Source organism: Podarcis pityusensis (assembly GCF_964106645.2).
Source record: "Podarcis pityusensis genome assembly, chromosome: 7".
NCBI lineage: Eukaryota > Metazoa > Chordata > Lepidosauria > Squamata > Lacertidae > Podarcis > Podarcis pityusensis.
The window spans coordinates 61,887,766-61,909,589 of record NC_138031.1 but is presented as its reverse complement, the minus strand read 5'-3'; the positions used below and the strand labels follow the sequence as shown (position 1 = coordinate 61,909,589).

At 44.2% G+C, this 21,824-nt stretch overlaps 1 protein-coding gene across 19 annotated transcripts in view; it reads left to right on the top strand.

Moving 5' to 3' along the window:
• Positions 1-1,747: 1,747 nt before the first annotated feature.
• The window catches only part of ATXN1 (ataxin 1), a 226,022-nt gene continuing 205,945 nt past the window's right edge, over positions 1,748-21,824 (top strand). For 7 of the 19 annotated variants that reach the window (XM_081015283.1, XM_081015293.1, XM_081015288.1 and 4 more), the window contains exon 1: positions 19,735-19,854. The gene's annotated coding sequence lies outside the window, so the exon portion shown is untranslated. Of the gene's footprint in view, positions 1,790-9,375; positions 9,562-10,645; positions 11,215-13,370; positions 13,428-19,734; positions 20,033-20,554; positions 21,121-21,224; positions 21,327-21,824 lie in introns of those variants that run through there. The other 12 variants (XM_081015285.1, XM_081015294.1, XM_081015287.1 and 9 more) reach the window with 7 other exon arrangements.

Below are 21,824 nucleotides of genomic sequence, written 5' to 3'. Positions count from 1 at the left end.
CCCCGCTTTAAATTAAAACATAATAGGGTTGTGAGCTTTTCGGGGGTGGGGGTGGGGCAGCAGGCTGTATGCCTGAGCTCCCTTCTAATTTCTGGATCCCTTAAGGATCCCCATTGCTGGAATAGCCAGGTAAGTTTCTTAGTCATGGCTCCTAAGTATGGGTGGTTAAGGTAACAGAGGAAGTGAAAAATGGATGCCCCTCATCCCTCAACTAGCCGTTAGTTAGGACAAAACCCGAGTTGAGATGTGTGAGCAAGAAGCCAGAAGCAGGCTGCAGGCTGAGAGATAGAACAGTGCCTGATTTCTGCTGGAATCCAAGGCTGTGGAGATCCCAAGGACACCACAGTCTCTGCTGTCCATCATTCCAAGGAAACAACCTGGAACCCCTGGATTTTTGCACCACTTGGAGATTGGGGTGGCATGCAGCAATAGTAACAAGTTGTTCTGGTACATGTTCCCTGCTAACTCCACTATAGGATAATTTGGGCACAACAACTTTCAAACATAAAGGTAAAGGGACCCCTGACCATTAGGCCCAGTCGTGACCGACTCTGGGGTTGTGGCGCTCATCTTGCTTTATTGGCCGATGGAGCCGGTGTACAGCTTCTGGGTCATGTGGCCATCATGACTAAGCCACTTCTAGCGAACCAGAGCAGTGCACGGAAACGCCGTTTACCTTCCCGCCGGAGTGGTACCTATTTATCTACTGGCACTTTGACATGCTTTCAAACTGCTAGGTTGTCAGGAGCAGGGACCGAGCAACAGGAGCTCACCCCGTCACGGGGATTCGAACCGCCGACCTTCTGATCGGCAAGTCCTAGGCTCTGTGGTTTAACCCATAGCACCACCCGCGTCCCTAACTTTCAAACATACGTACAGACAAAATAAAACTAGTATTTTACCAGTTGGTATATTAAAACACCAAGTCCATTACCCATACTTTCACTTGCTAGTCTACATGTAAAACAAGCAGCAACATGCAGATTCCTTCATTCTCTTGGTTCACATTCCTTAAAGCACCCCTCCCCCTTTACTGGCTGTTTGCTGTTTCCAGTATTCCCCATAGTGCACCCAAGTGTTTCTGGTTATTCTGGAGTATTGCTGTACTCACTGGTGCCACTTACATCAGTGTTTGCTGGGCTTTTCTTTTTTCAGTATTGCATCTGTTAATTGATTTTTAAAAGCTCACTTTAAAAAAAACGTAGATTTTTTAAATGGGAATGTAGATTAAGTTTTGGAACGGCTCCCTTTTCTTCTGCCTCACATTAACATTCATATGTAACACATTCAACAAAGACTAAAAAGGCCTTGGGGTCACTTGTGAGAATGCCCTAAAGACGTGTTGCTGTTCATAGAATCACAGAATTATAGCATTGGAAGGGACTCCCAAGGGTCATCTAGTCCAATGTTTGGCTTTTGCCATCCTCTTAGCTTATGCTGTGTTTTCTTCTTAAATCTCCTGTGAGAATTACGCACTGATGCATTTTTATCGTGCCTGCTTTTCATTAAGCCAGTTCCTGATATTGCACAGTTGTGAAATGTAGAAGCAGAAAAAGGGCCTAAAATCTACAAATCCTGGTCTTTTGAAACTGGGACAATAAAATGTAGATGGTGCGGTGTGGGGATTTATACCGTGTGTAGCTATTGTAGCCAGATGTGCGTGATTTCTGTTTACGTTTTTATTGTACAAAATGTTCGTCCCTTTCAGAACTGTACACTGTATCTCCATGGGCTGAGAGTGCAGTCCTATACATGTCAACTCATTGAGTTAAGTGGGACTTACTCCCAGGTAAGTGTATAAGATTGTAGCCTGAGATATTTTCATTGCAGTGATTACCATTGCAGGTGGAATCTAGTGAATTGTCAGAGAACAACAAACGTTCCAGCATTGCTGAAGCCCTGATCAGTAATGCTGACTTTGTATGCTGCTTTTACATGATGCTCCCAGATTACTGATCATCTGGGATTGTCCTCTCAGCAGCACAGTTCAAGCATGACTGCAGCTTGTATTGCTAAAACAACATAGTCAAAACCTTTCATGATACTGTCTCTAGCACTGCAGGTGGAAGCTCAATCCACCATGTGTAGACCAGAAAGCATTTTTGTCGAGCAACCAGCTTCATCTGATTTATCACAGCCAGACATTTGTACAGACTTGGAACTCTTGCAGAGCGACACACATGAGAGAGGCCAAAGTTATCTAAATCACTTTCCACAGTCTTCATTTGTGATCTGTACCTTCTGCGACTGTGCGTAAGAGTTTTCACATGTAGTTTTGTTTGCATTTCAGTCAGTCTTGAGTGGAGAATAATAATTGTCCTTTTATAGATACATTTTGATTTGTGCAACCTAAGGATGTAGGCATGTTCCTTGCAATTGTGAAAGTGGTCACTTGAATGCTTGAACCTTGGGCATCCTGGCTACTTAGGGTTGCCATAGGAGGCTTGTCCAGGGGAGTAAGGTAAGTGGTTAGGAGCACCCTGGGGTGGTTATCATTCCATCCTGCCATACGGTGGTTGTAGTCCCTATAAAAATGAGTGTAGTGCGGGAGTGGTCATGTATTACTTATTTACTACCCTACCTTTCGCCCAGTGCAGTGCAGGACCCAGGTTGGTTCACAGCATATATTAGAACAGATGCAACTGTTCCCAAAACAAACTGTCAGCTAGTAGATCTGTTGTGACAAGGAATTTCTGTTCTTTCTAGCTATAATTCCCACCACCCCTGACCACCAGCCATGCTGGCTAAGTCAGATAGGAGTTGGCAGTCCAACCAACAACACAGGTTAGCCCTTCTTGGAGCAGTGAGACCTTTACTGAATAATTTTTCTCTGCATTGCTGCTGCTGTTGATCCAGCCTCATTTACCAAGATTAAAATTGTACATATTCTTCATCCATTTATTATGGAGAGATGACCTGGCAAACAAACAAGCAAATTCAAAGACATGCTTTTCTAGGCTTTCTGCGCCCATGCTGAAATGTTTAACAGAAGCATCTTAATTTGGAGTGTTGATCTTGGGCTGCTGTATTTCGGCTCTGCTTTCCATCTTGTGCATGCCCAGTTTTAGAAAGGACTGCCGTTTTGTTTTCCACGCACATTCTGGTGTGCTGCTGTTGTGTAACAACATATAGTATGTAGAAGAAAACACCCTTCTTATTATAGCACTGTTGAGAGGCCTTCCAGTATTTCCATTTGAAATTCCTATTTTCAGGGACTTGCTACTGAGCTGTAACAAATTGCAAGCAGGAAATCTGGCTCTCTGCAGCCTAGGAGCAAACTAACTCACTCACTCACAATAGATAAAATTAATCCGTATTAATGGCATGTCCTTCCAGCAACCAAAGCAAAGGAGTCTGTGTGTGTGTGTGTGTGTGTCCCCCCGTCTATCTACCGGTATCTCACGTACACATAACAAACGGCAAAAGAATAAGAAAAGGAAGTGCTTTATGTGGCTGTGCACAAATGTATGGAGGATGGGAAACAGGCCAAGCAGATTGCTTCTGAACGAAGGAGGTTATTATTTATCCTTTGGGTATGACTGAAACAGGACAAAATGCTCCTTGTAGCAAAGATATTGGTATCTATGAGCATTAATCAATAGAGAGGTGACACTAAAGAGAAGCAAGAAAAGTGTACAGTGGTACCTCGGATTAAGTACTTAATTTGTTCTGGAGGTCTGTTCTTAACCTGAAACTGTTCTTAACCTGAAGCACCACTTTAGCTAATGGGGCCTCCTGCTGCCACCGTGCCGCCGGAGCACGATTTCTGTTCTCATCCTGAAGCAAAGTTCTTAACCTGAGGTTCTATTTCTGGGTTAGCAGAGTCTGTAACCTGAAGCGTATGTAACTTGAAGCATATGTAACCCGAGGTACCACTGTATCTGTGTTTCAAATGTATTTCTGCTGCCTGCAAGCAGCATCTGACAGTTGAAACCTAGTAAAGGTACAATTATTTGAGAAAGGATAAGAGAACTGGAGAGCAAAGGAGAAACATCTGTTGGGGATCATTGTGGATGAGGAAGCTCTGGATCCCCATAATCCCAATCATGTTTGTGCAGGGCATTTTTTTTAAAACCCCATCTGCACAGGAATACATAAGTGGGATCAAGATATCGAATTCTTAAAGAGTACTTGGACCTTGCCAGAGAAAGACCAGCATATACGCAGTGGGAATGTTTCCTTTACTAAAACAGGAAGGTAGGGAGCTACAAAGCCAGGCCATGTGACCGCGTAGCTCAGTATTGGTCCACAGTGACTCTCCATATTTCAACCAGGGGGCCTTCCTAACCCTACCTGAAGATGCTAAAGGACTGAGATGCTCTATCACTGAGCTATGGCCTTTAAAGTAAGGTGGTTGATGGATATGAGTTACTGCTACTCATGTTGTGGTACAGCTTGCCACTCCCATGTCTTTCAGTCTTTGGGCTCTGATATGAGGAGCAATAGTCCTCAACAAACATTTTAATTCTGCTATAGATAGAGAGGCAACCAGATAAGATGGCAATTCTGCATTCAAAGCTTGCTTTGAGTGAATGGGAAGTTGATCCTGCTAACTGGAAAAAGATTTGAATCAGTCCCAGGCTGAGAGTGACAGAAAATAAGAGAAGTTGTCAGAGGGACTGTGAACTGTGAGCTTTGCAGTGTGTCATGCGCTAACTGCAGCTTACTGGAAAGAAAATTAAGAGGAAGTATAATGTGCATGTAATGTGAAAGGTCATGGAGGAAAATGTGTTCATTTTGCAGTCAGATAATAATGCGAAACCTAGAAAATATAAAACCTAGAAAATATAAAAAAGAAGAGGAGTGAAATATGTTTGAATTAGGGACTTCCGGGTTGGCGCCATCGCCGAATGGCGGACTCCCTCCGAGCTCCGGAGGGAGCTTGCTCGGCAGGGGCTGGGTCCTACCGCACCGGCGATGCGGGGACCCTTAAAAACCACGGCCACGAGGGCCGTGGACATGGAGACTCGGCTGGCACCGTCAGCGCCCTCCCGACTCGTGAAGGAGCCTTTTTAAAGGCTACGGATCGGGTGCCGGGGAGAAGCGTGGTGCTTTGAGTCCTCTGCTATCCCTGCCGAGCGCAGCCGCATGCCATCCGGCGGAGAGCGCTGACTTCTTCCATTGAAAATTCGGACTTTTTAACAACAACCCGTGAGTAATTTGGAAACTGGGTTTAAAAGGAGGGAAAAAAAAGAATTTCCTTTCGATTTGGACACGAGCGGGGGGGATCCAAAAAGGAAGTCAGTCCCCCCCCCTATTGTAAACCTTCTAAGACAAGGACGGGGAAACCAAGGTCCAAAAAGATTTGTATTGCTGATAAAAACTAAGAATTCCACGATGGGAAATTATAAGAACTGTGCTGGAGGACGAATTGAGGGAGAAGAAACGTAACCCCCCCCCCGGGAACCGGGGTGATTGAAGAGAGAGCCTGGTGAAAAGAGTCGGAGATTTTGACAGCTGTCAAAGTAGCTGTCAAAGTCGGAAAGCAGAGAGGATTTTATTATGAGAACTTTGCTGGCTAAATTTGTTACAATTTGCTACAACTTTTTAAAACTTGGATACAAAATGGCGAAAACATGGATAACAATCGGACTTTTGGACTAGAGAAAACAAAGTTACAACAATCCCCCTAGAGGAGTTTCGGGACATTACAAAGATGGTCGTAAGTGGAAAAATACCATTGGAATTTTATAGAACTGGTTATCTTCTGGGAAAGCTGCAAAACGGAAATAATATTTTGTCTACAGGGTGTACAGCTAAAGGAGACAATAGAATTTTCTATTGAAGAAAGGAAGGGACTGAACGCAAGTTTTTGTTCCTGAATAACAATAATCCCTGCAGACCTACTAAGCTTCTGAATTAGAACGTTTTAGCAGCGGAACAAGAGGGAACTGGACTACAATTTGGAAAGAACAATGGGGGGAGCTTTATTAAAGATCTGAAGCTAAGTGTTTTAAAAAATAATTATGAAAGGAAAAAAACAAAAAAAAAAACCAGCAAGGAGTTGGGGGAAAATAGGCGATTTATGGATTGTAAGAATTCCAGGCGGATAACATGGTTTGGTGGTCAGGGGGAAATTAAACCGGGGACAGAGGGGGAGAACTAAAATCCAAAGGCTTGTCAATTTCTTTTTTTGAACTGGTTTTGTTTCATCTATTATATCTTTTATTTCTTATTTTTGATATTTCTATTATGTGGGGTGTCTTTATTATTAAAAAAAAAAAGGGAAATTGTGGAATAAAAATGGGGTGGGCCCTGGGAAAGAAATTTTTGGCTTTTTATTAAGGGTATTGATGAGGAGTGTAGAAATTTTAAATTCGAACAATGGTCTAAACAAATTAAGTTTTTAATCAGAATTGAGAGCTTGTGGAGCCAACAATATGAAACAGGAATATGATAGGGGTGGGGGAAGGGGGGAGTCCCAGAAAGTGGATATATGAAAATAAGGTTCTGAATGTATTTTAACTTTTTACTTTCTGTATTTTTGAAAATTTTAATAAACATTATTTAAAAAAAAAAGAAATATGTTTGAATTAAAATCAAGCATTGAACGTTTTTTAAAAAAAATACTAGAAAATGTAAACTGGTACAGCCAGAAGTTATTTAATGGTGATAGGAAACCTGTCCCAAGACACAGTGCTTTGAGAACGTAGTGTAAGAAAAGAAATGTAAAGGTAAACAGCAACATGACCTTGACAAGGGATATGCATTAAGATAATAAGAACAGTGAAGGCTTTGTTTTGCATTTTCATTATTGATTGAAAAAAACAATGAAATGTGGGGATTGTGCCAGATTGTGCGAGGATTTGAAAGGCCAGTGAAAATTTAACCAAAGGACCCACAAGTGAAGGCAAAGACAATGCAAAAAGACATGCTACTTTGGTACACTAGCAGGCTGATTATACAATCAGCCTTTGAAGAATAAACCCTCTGAATAGTTCAAGCAGTCAGTGCAATACATGATTCTGTGAAGTGAATCAATGCTGCAGAATTTATCACATAAAAACATGGATCCGAGTATGGTCATTACAGCAGCTACCCTCAAGTTTTCAAGTGAAGACTGACTGGGCCACATTAACTATTTTGGGCATGGCTCCCTCTATTCTTGCACCAGCCCACACATCCAGTGTTCCAGAGTGATGGGGACTATAGATGCATGACTCTATCCCAGTACATCCCATCTCATTTAAGTCTGCAAGCACTTAGAAATATATTGCACCCAGTGGCGGAGCTTCATACTCTGGCACCAGGGGGCGGAGAGCAGGCGGGGCCGTGGCTGGCGTGTGCCCTGGGGGCGGGGCATGCCACCTGCAGGGGGTGGCACCCAGTGCAGGCGGGGGGGCAGCCATGGTGTCACCCTACTGGGATTGCGCTGCCAGGGACGGTGCGCTGCCAGGGATGCACTCCTCTTCCTCTGCCAGTGGTTGCATCTTGTTCCTGTGCTGAATTTTTAGGATAATTCCAAGAGAAACAATATATTTGGAGATGCAAGCAGGAATTATTATTTTTTAAGTGGTTGCTGCATTCTGGTTGTATCACTACCCATGATACTTCAGGTAAGTCCTAAGACAGAGTTTTATGAAATATTAGATTGAAAGTTAGTCTAAATTCTTCAGTAACATAACTAGCTTTTCCTTTGTGATATTCTGTCAAAAATGACATTATAATGATGGAAGTAATTATACTTCATCTTCCTCACCATCTGGGTATCAAAACTTCCTAAATAAATGTATAAACCTGGATCTGTGGTGCCTGTTCTTATTGCATCATAAAGGCTGGAAGGATGAAGGAACGTAAAATATTGGAGACAGTATGGGGAAATTGTCTGTTAATGGCAGTTGGAGAAGAAACAGACAATAAAGATGTAGAGGGGCCTGAGGCAGAAGAAAGAAGAAAAGTCCTGGTGCATGACATCAGAAAATAGAGGAAGTGTGAACTAAACAACAGGAATGGCTAATACAGGTCTATGTATAGAGATTCAAAAGCAGTTAATTGGCACCATGTATGTGGTTGCTTTAGAGGGATGAGAAATCTGTGTTTTGATTGTTGTCTTTTCACTCTCATTTATTGTTAATGGGTTTTGTTATTTGTTGTTTTATTTAAAACTTACAAGATAAATATCCCACATATTCACTGAACTCCAGTGTTGTTTTCACCTTGTCTCATCCTCATCCATAGTAACAAAACAACAACCACCCACCTGTGTGCACTACAGATTAATCTAATTATTGATTTATGTGCATAAGGATGTCAGGGAAAGCCTTATGTGGTGCTCAATGTGTAGTTCTGGTGGCAAAAATATATCCATAACACAAAATGAGTACAAAATTTAAAAGAATCCCTTTTTAAGGAAGGCTTCTACTTGGCAAGGAGGGAAGTAATCTTGGGGGGGGATGCAATTGGGGCTACTTAAATGTAACATTGTTTATGTGTGCAGGTGAAACAAACCATGAACCCTGAATAGGATTCCATGGTTTGGAGTAACACAAACAAAGCAGGATCTGTATAGTCAAGGTTTGTTCTTGGCTTAAAGATTGTGGGTGTTTTTTAAAGTGAAACAGCCATGATCCTTAAAGGTAAAGGTAAAGGGACCCCTGACCATTAGGTCCAGTCACAGACGACTCTGGGGTTGCGGCGCTCATCTCGCTTTATTGGCTGAGGGAGCCGGCGTACAGCTTCCGGGTCCCTCGGCCAATATCACTAAGCCGCTTCTGGCGAACCAGAGCAGCTCACGGAAACGCCGTTTACCTTCCCACCGGAGCGGTACCTATTTATCTACTTGCTCTGGCATGCTTTCGAACTGCTAGGTTGGCAGGAGCAGGGACTGAGCAACGGGAGCTCACCCCGTCGTGGGGATTTGAACCGCCAACCTTCTGATCGGCAAGCCTTAGGCTCTGTGGTTTAACCCACAGTGCCACCTGCGTCCCGCCATGATCCTTAGGTTGGCCTTAATGCTAAGACAAGGATACTGGTTTGTTTTTTCTCCCCACGTTAGTGGGGATGGTCAAAGGGGCCTCAGTCAGTGCATTCATTATAAACCATTAAGTATGGTTTATAGTGTGGTGCAAACGAGACCAATAATAAAAACACACTTTTTTTCATTGGTAAAGAAAATCCGCTGCTGAAAAAAGAGAAACAAATAAAATGTGATCTTAAATGGAACAAGCCACCATTCATCACTCAAAGGCATTTGTTTTTCATTTCAGATTTGTTAACTAGTTGTAAAAACTACAAAAGGGGAATTTATCCATACGCACCTTTCACGGTGATGGTGTTTGAGTCAGGCTGAATTAGATTGATGGTGAAATTGTGTGCAGCAGGCATATTTACTTGGAAGTAAGCCTTACTATTTACAATGGCCATTTGTTTCCTCAGTGCCACGTGTCAATGTACGAAAGAGTTTCGTGGAAACTCCGGATTCCACCACTCCCCATTCAAAATACTGAGGCGAAGGAACTCATGGTGAATGAGATGCAGCGCCAGAAAGGTGGAATGGTGAGAACAAGAACGTGCATGGAAGGACCTGGCATTGGAATTTAAGGAAGGTGTTGAAGTTGGGAGGTAATGAGAGAGTGTTGATTGGTCTGCCTCAGGAGATAGTAATAGAAAAAGCAGTGACCACCGCAGTTTGGTGATGTTGAGCCTCTCTCCCAACACTGCTGCTGTTTACCAGGACAGTACGGGGGCAGGGCAAGGCAGAGTTGGGCAACCAGAGTGACGGGAGTGCCAGATTACCTCAAATGATGTGGCTGCATGGCCCAATTTCACCACCACTCTACACTACCCTAGTAAGTGGCAGTCATGCTCATGTCACACTGCTTCATGGCATCAGCCACTCTTGAATGGAATTGTACAGCCCATGTGTGACCCACTATTCTCCCTGCTCTATCACCATCTACAACCTCTGGTATGTCTGTAGTAATGCAGGGGGGTGTATCAAATGGGGAAGGGCAAGAAAGCTTCCATTTATAGTAAGGTTAATAGTCAAAAGCATGGAGAAAAGCAGGGACTTGATGGCAAGAGAAGGGTTGTACTATTATCCCTCAACACTATCAACTCAGTGACGTTTGACCAATAGATAACTTTTAACTTGCGAGGAACCCTTGACTTCGCTAGCAAACACCCCTGGATCTTCAGAGATATTTCACATCCCACAGCAGTTGGTGGAGTAGGGTGGTGGCACTTATAACTGTCCCCTCCAACCTCCCTGCAAATTGAAATTGTTTGTTAGAAGCTGCTTTGGATTCACTGTGGAAAGGTGGCATATAAATAAATGAAACCAATCTATCAGTAAAGTTGCCACTCGACTCTGAGGTAATTTCTCATACCCTGTGTTTGAAGAGGTTATTAAGGATGTGGGAAGTGGGGATGAAGAGAACCTTATAAATTCTGTGGCATCTTCTATGTCTGAGGTACCCAATTGCTTGCCTCAGTTATTTGCTAACACACATTCTCAGGCAGGAAGAGGCTTAATTGTTATAATATACAATTTCCATCCTATTGTTCTGAATCTACAGCGCCACTTCCAGCAGAAGGGACTCAGTTTGACAGGCTGAGCTACATCTAGCCTATTCATAGATCTGCTATGTGATGTGTGTGTGTGTGAAATCTAGCAACCACAGACTGTCTCTCTGCTTCCTTTCAGATTGCATAACGCAGCATCAGAATCACTAGAACTTATGTTGTTTGGTTTTCCGAGAAAGGCCACAAACTCAGTGCCAAGCTGCTACATGCCAGCTTGGAGGTGACTTGTTCAAGGGAAAGGTATGGCAGATATACCACTACCATAATTCAATGCAAGGCACCACTATTTGACTTGAAAAGCCGGCTAGAAATTAGAAAGAAAGAAAATCTTCTCACATTAGGAAGCAAGCAGGAGCACTGGGCCATATTCAACTACCTCATTCTAGCAGAAGCCAGTGCAAGGTTTTCTGCTAGTGCAATGGGACTTCTTCCCTGTATGTACCTCATGACCTCCCCCAAACTGCTCTGGTGGATTGGGAGTATCCCAGAATGGCGTAAAGGAAGAGGAAAGGGAGATTTATTATCGTTCCATCAGGCAAACAGAAATGCTGTTTGGAATGACCTCACGGGTGCTACATTGAACGCAACCCACTATTACACCAGTTTTCCCGCACTTCTTCAGTCATAACAGCATACAGCAACCTTTCGACAGAGACTAGGAGTTGGATTCCTCTTCATCAGGTGATTGAGGTGAGGACTCCAAACCTGAAGGGGGAAGGCACGCTGGTCCAGAAGAACCTGTGGGATCAGTGCTGCCCATTGTGGCACTGCCATCCTCTGACTCCAATGACACCACTGTAGAAGACCCAAGCCTCCTCTACTTCATCTTAGTAGTAGACTAATGGAGAAGAACGGAGCCCTTTCAATCAAGCAGCATCTTGCAGTACACTTAACAATCAGGCTGCACCTGCTGCTATTACAATATAAGGGCTCAGTTTCAGCTTGTTCCATACTGGAGCGGCTCTTAGAGTCCAGCCTGAACCCCACATTGCCTTGGATCCAGTTTGAACCTTACCATGTCCTAGACCCCAGTTGAGTCTTGCTGCAGAGCAGGACACCCTTAATCCCCAAAATGGACTGAGGATGTTTGATAGGGTGGCATTGAAAATGATGGAATCCTTTTTTAAAAAAATGTTCTTTAAAAATCTATTCTATTAAATAGATACATTTGGGCTATGAATTAAGGATGTTTTACCATGAAAGACAGAATTTTGACTGTGACGGAATCACAACCCTTGTTATGATAATTACACAGGTCAAAGAACTTCACTTGATAAGTCTGGTTTAAAGTCCAGTAACTTGTAATTGCATACTATAGCTCTTTTTTGAAATGCTAGCCAGACATGATTTCAAGTGCTTGGAACTATGATTTGTAAAACTATTGCAGTGATAGAAAATGTGCAGTAAAATATTGTTGCATGGCACTCTACTCTCAGAGTGCTATGAAATTCTAGAAGGTTCAGTTTTCCTTGGAATGAGCGACAGCAGAGACTGTAGTGTCTTTATAATATATGATTTATTTACACATATATACAACCTCAGCCTATGATTGAGGGGCTCACAGTGTTAACACCCCAATAAGGTCTTGCTTCTCCCATAGCCACAGCCTTAGATTCCAGCAGAAATCAGGCACAGTTCTGTCTTTCAGCTGCCCAGTCTGCAGTCTGTGAGGTAGGGTAGGTTGAGAGGCAGTGACTGGCCTAAAGTCTGCTGAGTGGAGATTTGAACCCTGGTCTCCCATGGCTTAGTTCAGCACTCTAGAAACTATGCCTCCAATTCTTCATCTCTACATTAGAGCAATTTTAGCATTATATTCTGCTGAATTAGGGCATGGGCATAGCCAGGACTTTTGTTAGCGGGGGCAGTGAAAGTTATTGAGCAATCAAAGGAAACTCTGGAAATTATAGCTCTCTGAAGGGAATATGGGGCTCCCAACAACTCTCAGAACCCTTAACAAACTACACTTCCCATGAATCTTTGCAGGAAACCATGACAATTTTAAGCAGTATGATAATAGTGCTAATGTATGGTGCCTTAAGGGACGCAGGTGGCCCTGTGGGTTAAACCACAGAGCCTAGGACTTGCTGATCAGAAGGTCGGCGGTTCAAATCCCAGCGATGGGGTGAGCTCCCATTGCTCGGTCCCTGCTCCTGCCAACCTAGCAGTTCGAAAGCACGTCAAAGTGCAAGTAGATAAATAGGTACCACTCTGGTGGGAAGGTAAACGGCGTTTCCGTGCGCTGCTCTGGTTCGCCAGAAGCCGCTTAGTCATGCTGGCCACATGACCCGGAAGCTGCACGCCGGCTCCCTCGGCCAATAAAGTGAGATGAGCACCGCAACCCCAGGGTCGGTTGCGACTGGACCTAATGGTCAGAGGTCCCTTTACCTTATAGTGCCTTAAATGCATCTAGGCCTGGTAACTGTAACCCAAGCTATGGTTTACTGTGAACTGCTCCACACACCCTGGTGATCAGCAGCGATGAAAAGAAGCTAGTTCTCCATTTATAAGGTGGAAAAACTCTCTACAGGTAGTATAATGGCTGACAATGACAGCATTCCTGATCAGGGCTGTACCTGTGATTGCTGATCCCGTGATGCGACCCATGTATGCTGCTGGAGCCATGTGTGTAGCATACATTTTAAAGTTGCAGTTTGTATTAAAGCTGGGGATATACAGTATGTGCATAATCTAGGTAGCTAGGGAGATGTCTTTTAGATTTGAATTGGGCGGGGTCACTGCCACAACAAAGCTTTCTGCAATGGTGCATGTCTTTAGAAGCATGTAGTATGGTTTTTGCTTAGGAAAGAAACCTCCTTTTTAAAATTATGTCCTTTTTTTTACAATAGATGTTATAATAAAAGGGGTGAACCAAGGTGACCTATTGGATCCCTTTCAAGCTCACAGTAAGTATATTCTTTTTGTGTGTGTCTTTCCAATCAGAACTTTTCCTCAGTCTGTTTATTCTGAATAAAAGACACTTATAGGATAGTTCAGTAAAATTAAAAATATAAATTCATTCAATAAATGTAAGGATCCAGAACAACCAAATTTCCTCTCCTCTAGCAGACGAAAGCTAAAAAAGAAAACCTGAATGAAACCGATTGTATTGGTGTTACCAGAATCTCCTGAGGGTAGCTATTGTATTAATAGCAGAAATATTACAATCTGAGGCCTGCTTTCGCTGAAGCAGGAAAGGGAAACAGAGAATATGCTCAAATGCTGACATCATAGACTTGGGACTAACCTTCCACAGCTGAACTCAAGGGTGGTGGCTTGAAATAAAAGTAATTGGTGTGTGAATTGCCCCAAGTAGAACTATTGCAAAGGTAACTTGACTAGTCCAAAGGGATTGCTTTGGGCTTCCTGTACAGAGGCGGCAGAGCTTGAGTGAAAGTGTTGAGAATGGATTGCATTTGTCCACTAGAGGCTGTAGTGAGACAAACAATGTAGAGACCTGAAACGTAGGCAATCATCAGCTACCTTAGAACATAATTTATGTGGAAAGTAATTGGCAAAAAATCATTTTTAAGGACCTGATAAGGATACTTGAATGTAAAAGCTCTTTTATATCTCTCTTTGTGACAGTGGCAATAGGCAGTACATCAGGCCATTTTTGGGCCATGTTGACTCATGGTCAAGCCTAGGTGGGGTGTCATATGCCAAAAGGAGTGTGGCTGAAGTAAAAAAGTGAGTGTGGCCCGTTTAAACTAACTTAAAGGACAAATGTTGGGTGCTGGAGTGGGTGGAGTGAGGGGGTCACAAAGCATTTCTCCATAATAGAATCGTAGCAAGGACCTGTGTAAGTGATCAGTAAACATGGAAGGGAGTGGATGTGGCCAGCAGGCAGCAGGCTAGCCAACTTATTAAGTAAATAATGCACCACAATTCCCTGTGTCAAAGTGGAGTGTCTTCTGGACAACGTGTGTGTAGTTAGAATGTCCATCCGGGTCATACTTTATGCCCATGAATTCATGCAGATAACTATAATACTATCTTTCCTACAGCAAATAAACTCTCTGCATAGGATCATGATATAGCTTAGTCATTAGGTGGTACAGGACTTAGCTGTATCTGGGTGGAATCAGGAGTATCCTGTGCCCCTTATGTTCTTGTTTAAGTGGGACCATCATGTTCTTGTCAACTGGTGTTCCTCCTAAGCCTTCTGTGACATGAACAAATTGAAATGGATGTTTAACCATTTGACTTCTGGCACCTAAATTTTGTACTTTTGTCATCGTCATGCACAAGTAACTGCTGGAATAAAGGCTGTGGTGCCTGTGTTGAGCCTCAGACCCATAAGGTGTATGTTTACCTTTGCCAGTATTCTCACCAAAACATGCTGCTACAGATCAAGTTTACACATCACACTTGAGTTTTGGGTGGTGTTGGAGCCATTCTGCTCCTGCCAAGTTTCAGGTTTTTAAAGTTTCCCACCACTTGGTATCTATATACTCCAGGCATAACCATAAAGGAATTTTAATGATCCATACAGGAGAATGGTGGTGGTAGCACAAATAGAACTGCAACATGGGAATGTTGCACAGAAATAGCTGCAACTTTGCAACTCTTTGCTGGAAGATACTGCTTTCTGCATCTTCAGTTTAGCACTAATGCACAGAAGCAGCTCCATAGAAAGCACCAAATTGCTCAAGGTGATAATTTAAGAATTCTAAGGATGTGCATCTCAAGTTTGTAATAGCAATAATCATTACCCATATCATGACAAAATACCCAACATCACAAGTGATGGCATGCAGCATTTTTCCTGCTTGAATATTCCAGGTTAGCCTTCCCTAACTTGGAGTCCTCCAGATGTTTTGAACAACCCTACTCTCATCAACCCTACAAAATCCATGGCCAGGATGGCTGGGGCTGATAGGAGTTGTAGTCCAAAACATCTGGAAGGCACCAGCTTTGTGTAGTAAAATATCTCAGCAGCTTTCAATAATTATTGAATTTCTTTCCTTTGAAATTTTGCCATTTTCTAACTATGAGCATGCCAGAATTTATTTGGTTAGCTTTTTGATGGCCAGCCATTAGTACGTTATTTGGAAAATTTTCATGGTAGACTGACCTTTATATTTCAGTTAATTTTCAGCCCATTTTTCAATCCTGCTAGAATCCCCAAGGACAGGTACAACTTATCAGCTGTGATATGTAAAGGCTACAAACTCTTTATCATAGGCAGCACCACCACCACTAAGCAGCAAACAAGGGGACAGAAAGGCTGTACGCTTTCCAGTTACAATCATTAAGTCAAGTCAAGACTGAAGAAGGGAGGCCTTAATTTGCATTGTCAAGGAGGCCTGTAGCATAGCACTATGCAGAATTGCATTTGTGAGATTTAACAGTTTGCTTTGGCCGCTGTGAAAATTACTTTGTACTTCCTCAGCTGTGCTCTTGCTCTTCCCAGTTACTATTTAGTAGTAGTGGCCAGAATATACAACACACATCTAAGGGACACAGTGGAATCTCTTTGTAGTTTTGAGTGTTTTAAAACTCTGTTTTTATTGCATATTTAAGTGAATGTCTGGTAATAAACACATTGCCCACTCTGAGCTCTATAAATAGGGCAGTTAAATGATGAATGACTTCTGAAATATGCAAGAGAACTAACTGAATTATTCTGGACCATAAAGAAAACATTTTGACTTGGACCCTAAGACTGCAATTGTATACATGTCTGCTTATAAAGGAAATCCTATTAACTTCAATGGAACTTAAGGAAATTCATAAACAGAATATTATTCTTTTAGTCCCCCATTGGTTGTGTTCTCTTTTAGAGGAAGGTGAAAAGTTATACTTTTATTCCTTTCTCTTCCTCTCATCAGTCTTCTCCTACTTTGTATGTGTGATTTTCTTTGTTGACTGGTATTTTTTTCAGTGTCAGCAGTGCACCTACAGTGCAGCGGGTGCTTCCACCCAGTTTCCTGCTGTTGATCAGGCAACAGTCTACTTGCAATCACCTTGGAGAAACTGTAACAGGTTTCTGTGATGGAGTCCAGAGAAATCCAGATCGCTGGATCCATATCTGAGGGTCCTATCGATCAGGCCCCTCCCAAACAGGGTATCCCTCACCTCAGTGGTGGGGACTATTGTTCCAAGAGGTGCAGCCTTTAAGCATAGTTGCTCCTCAGTGGTAAAGTACTGTATCGGTTTTGCATGCAGAAGGTTCCATGTTCAATTCCTAGCATCTCTGGGTAGGACCGGGGAAAACTTGCATCTGAAACCCTGGACTGCTGCTGCTTGTCAGTGTTAAGCTAGATGAACCAGGGTCTGACTTTGGATAAGGCAGATTTCTGTGTTCCTCTGAAGGTCTTCCCCAATTCCAGGTCTTCAGCCCACTCTTTGGAATCAAGTTGGCAAGGTGCTGCCTTGTTACTGGTATTCTAGCCTCACACTAGGCTACTAGGACAGATAACAATATTATACGCCGCATGATGAACTTTGGCCTTGTGGTTCATACTTCTCCAGAATCTCGGAGCAGGATGTGTTTTGGCTTAATCATCTGCTGCAGTAGCAGCAGTTCCTCTTGCCAGTGCCTAATAGCTTACCATGCTTGTGGTGGTGGTACTGCCGTCTCTACTGATTTTTTCACCTGCTCTGCAGTTCCTGCCTCACTGCAGTATTGACAGTCAAAATGATGTCTCTACTGCCTCCTGCTTTGTCCAATTTGCTGCTACTGTCAACATTTTAGATGGGCCCCCTGACACTTGAGAGAGACTGGGGGGGGGGGGCTTAGATGGCTGAAGGGGGACCAAAGGGCACAATTCCCCCACCCTGGACTTCCTTAAGTTAACTTAGGATACAAGCCACTGGTGATGCAAGTTTGAATTGCTTTAAATGGTACCTCCTCCTTCATGTGGCAGAATAAATATGTGGGCCTGCTCAAAAGGGCCTGCTCAAAAGCAGTCTAGTACAATAAAGGTAAAGGGACCCCTGACCATTAGGTCCAGTCGTGGCTGACTCTGGGGTTGTGGCGCTCTTCTCGCTTTATTGGCCGAGGGAGCCAGTGTACAGCTTCCAGGTCATGTGGCCAGCATGACTAAGCCTCTTCTGGCAAACCAGAGCAGTGCATGGAAATGCCGTTTATCTTCCCGCTGGAGCGGTACCTATTTATCTACTTGCACTTTGACGTGCTTTCGAACTGCTAGGTTGGCAGGAGCTGGGACCAAGCAATGGGAGCTCACCCCGTTGCGGGGATTCGAACCGCTGACCTTCTGATCGGCAAGCCCAAGGCTCTGTGGTTTAACCCACAGCGCCACCCGCTATTAAAAGTAAAAACAACATACTGATATATGTGCTGCAATCTGAATGTGCTTCTAGCATGCAGCAGTTGGTAGAACTACACCTACTTGCATCATTAGGTTTGTCAGAAAAAAAATGGGTAGATTGCGCTTAGGTAATGAGCAAACAGAAGTAGGGGTGTGGTGACAGTGAGCATACATGTGACAAAACCAGTCACACAAAAACTTTGCTAGGTTTCTATACCAGTGGTGACTGTGGATGTGTGTATAATGGGTTATTTTTACTTCTTTTTTTGCGGTAGTGAGAAATCTGGATTAAGCAGGAGTTAAAAATACTTTGTGGCATTTTGATCCTGGCAGTATTGTGTCGATGCGATGAAAAACTTGCATGCATGAGTAACACCGATTCCAGGACAAGCTCTGATATGGAAGCACCCTGTATGCAAGGTCTTGAGGTATCACAGAGACACTATGGGTTCAGCAGCACTGACAGAACCGAAGAGCTTATAAGCTTACAGCCATTTAACTGGCTGCCCAGGGGAATGGGAAAAATGTCAAAAACAGGATTACAAGCAAATTTTGCTGTGTTATACAACTTTGGTGGTCAGCACCATACATTTCCTCCCTGACAGTTATTGCATAAGGCTGTACATCAAGCTGCCCATCCTTTTGTAATGACTACAAGGCTCCGATATCTTTTTTTAAAAAGCATTTTGTCAGTGGGCTTGAATAGAGTGCCTCAGGTTTGTAACAGAAAAATGCTAATTGACAGTCATTCCCTTAGTTCACCACAGGGAGTTGGTTCTCATCTCTGGCTCTTGGTTAAGGCTTAATTTTAAATGATGGCAGTGCAATAGAATAAGTAACTTTAAAATAGCTTTGTAGCCCTAAAGTGTTGCTATCGTTAGCTGCCAAGGTGGTACCCCCCCGCCTCTTTCGGTAACAGAAGAAACTTGAGGGGCAACTGCCTCCCAATTACATTGTAATTTAGAAGGGGCAATAGGCTTCAACTCCCCCCCCCCTTTATCATTAGGGCCTTCTCCAATTTAATAATAATAATAATAATAATAATAATTTCACCTCTATACCTTTTTTTTATTTGAAGGAAAAAATCACCTTATGCATCAATAGATGTGCAGTTGTTTCTCATTTGTTGTCTTTCCTCAAGGAAGCTCTTTATTATGGGAACAAATACCACATTTCCCCATAGGTCAAACATAAACATTTTGCTGGGAAATTTTTATTCTTCCCCTACAAAGCATGTCAATCACAGCAATGAAGTGTAGTGCTGTTGTTTTCTTGTGTGTATGTGGTGTGGGCACCTATTGTGTGCCTCTGATATCACTAATGGCATGTGACTAAATCTCTCCCTTCATGCTTGTGCTGGTTTGTAAACACTTAAAATGTGTTCTGCTCCTCTTTTTAAAACTTGATTAGAGAGTGAGCTCTCCTTCACACCTAGCTTGAGTATAGAGCGGGCTCCTGACAACTTAGTTAGAAGCAAGGCCTGCTGAACTCAATGAGATTTCTGAGTAAATATGCATAGGATCAGGCTGTAAGACTAATTTTTTTAAAGTCCAGTTTCTTTTGAAATGTCTGGAAAGGACTTCAATCGTTTCCTCGCATCTGTTAGTGGAACCAAAGAGCTTTGAGATTCCAGAACTGAAAAAATGTAGAGTGGCACAAGATTTTTGTGTGCACATAATTTGGCATGTGTGTGGAGTGGTGTGGTGAAGAGAGGAGATAACCTCCAAGGTACATTGTAGTGAAAACAAAAATCCAAATCCCTTCCTGGAAGCTGAGACGAAACCCTGGAAAGGGTTAAGGCTGGTTTGGCCGGGCTCTGTTGTGCGTATGCAATAATCTGTGTGGCTCTCTTGGCCGCCTGACAAAGTGTTGCCTCCTTCTCCTCCCCCCCCCCCCCGCTTCTCCTCCTCCTCCTCCTCCCCTTTGCATGAAGTAGGATCCTTGAGCTGATGCAGAGGCAGCCAACTGCTCCATATTTGGCTTCTATTACACATTTACATACTGGAGAAGAGAGGAGCGAGCTTCTATACCGCAGACATCATTTCTACTACAGTTGGTGAGGAGACATCTGTGTCACAGCGCGGGAGGAGAGAAATAGCACAGTGTTGTTGTTGTGTTTTTTCCTCCTTTTTAAATATTACAAAACCCCCAAGCCCTTGCGATCAGCTGGCAAGATATTGTGAGTCCTTTTTTTTTTGGTCCGTCCCGTTCTCCAACCCCACTGACACTTTACAGTAAGTGGCTTTTTAAAGGAAAAAAGACCATCCTCTGCTTTCGCTTCTCTTTCTCCACTCCCCTGACCCCTCCTCGATTGCAAACCTCCAGAGATTTCCAGCTTGGGGGCGGCGGCGGCGAGGAAAAACACACCGACACAAGTGATACGCTGTTGGAAGAGGGGGACAGGAGGGACTGCGATGCGCTGTCACCCTGAAAGTATCTCCCTTTGCTCGAGCCCCGTCCCCGCATCTTCCCCCCCATCCCGTGCTGAGGAGGCTGGAGGTGTAGGAGGAAGGGGAAGCCAGGCCAGGAAGCGATCGGCGTGCTGTGTGTGCAAGCGAGAGGCGGGCCGGTGTGGGGAGGAGGAGGAGGGTATGGTACCGCTGGCTGGAGTCGGTGTATATGCGAGAAATGCCCCCCCCACCCCCGCTTATGCAAGCAAAGAAACCGAAAGAAGTGTTCTTCCCTTCCCTTCCCCCTCTCCTCGCCGGTATTCGGCTTGCTTTCCTCGCTCCCTTCGAGTGTATTTGCCTGCGTGTGCACTGGTGTCAGCTGTGCGCGCCTGCCTCTGCGTTTGCTGCGCCCTGAGAGGCGCTGGCCAGAGAGCCCGGCCGAGGGCGAGTGCGCCGAGTTCACACAGGGCCTGGGTTTTGTGTGTCCCGAAGCAACGCCCTCCTCCGCCGCCGCTGTCTGGCTGGAGCTGCGTCCCCTCTTGCTGCCGCCGCCGCCGCCGCCGCCGCTCCTGAAGGCCGGCTCAGCTGCTGTGGGCCAGCGGAGCATTGCGCGCCCTCCCTCTCCTCTCCTCTCCCCCCGCCACCGCCGCCTGGCTTCATAGTAGGGAGGGCCGGTCCTCGTTGCACTGTGTAGTACGGGGCTGGGTGGTTGCCGGAGGGGTGAATGAAGCGAGGAGGCGGAGGCGGCGGCGGCGGCGGCGGCGCTGGGACTGGGATGTGCCCGGCAGCGGCAGCAGCAAGCAGCAGCAGCAGCAGCTCCTCTTCCACTATGCTCCTACATTCAGGGCCCAGGTCGGCTGCAGACTCCTCCGGGCACTTCAGGCAGGAGTCGCTGAGTGAGTGAAGGCCACTGCCGGGCACGCGGAGAGGAGGTAGGGGGTCCTTTGGACGGGGAGGCCTGCGCTCCCCCTTCTCTTCACCTTGACACCATCCTCCAAAAGGCAGCTCCTGCTGTTTTCCTCTCGCCTTCCTCCAGGCTTTCCCGGCAAAGAAAATACGCACAGTCCAGTTTCTCCAAGAGATTTCTCTCGAGATTCTTTCTGGTTTCCAGGAACGGATGGGTTCATCTCTGGACATGGCAAGATTCCCCTTTTTAAATAGGGGGAGGGCGGGGGGAGATAGATTTCTGAGCCTGACACTGTTTGCAATTTGTTACATGCCTCCAGTGCCCTGCTGCCCTCTCCGTCTCGTACAAAAATATGTATTTTTTAAAAAGTTAAGCTCGCTTTAATTTTTTCAAAGCATGAATAATCTGCCTGCATAATTGTATTTCTCTAAAGAAGCGGTTGAGTTTTTTTCTAGATACGTTGGCAGCTACTGGAATACGAGCAAGGAAAATAACATAACATTAAAAAGGCAGTATTGAATATGTTTGGGGGTTTTGTTTTTTTAAAAAAAGCAGGTAAAATTATGAGAGAGCAATGATAGAAAAGAGCAAATTCAAAGCTTGTTATATAATGCCACACTATGTGGACAACAAGAACAAGCTATTTTTATTTTGTTTACCGTATGGTATGCAATAGGGACTCTTCCAAAATAATATTTCTCCCCTGTGATTCTGAATCCATGGTACAAT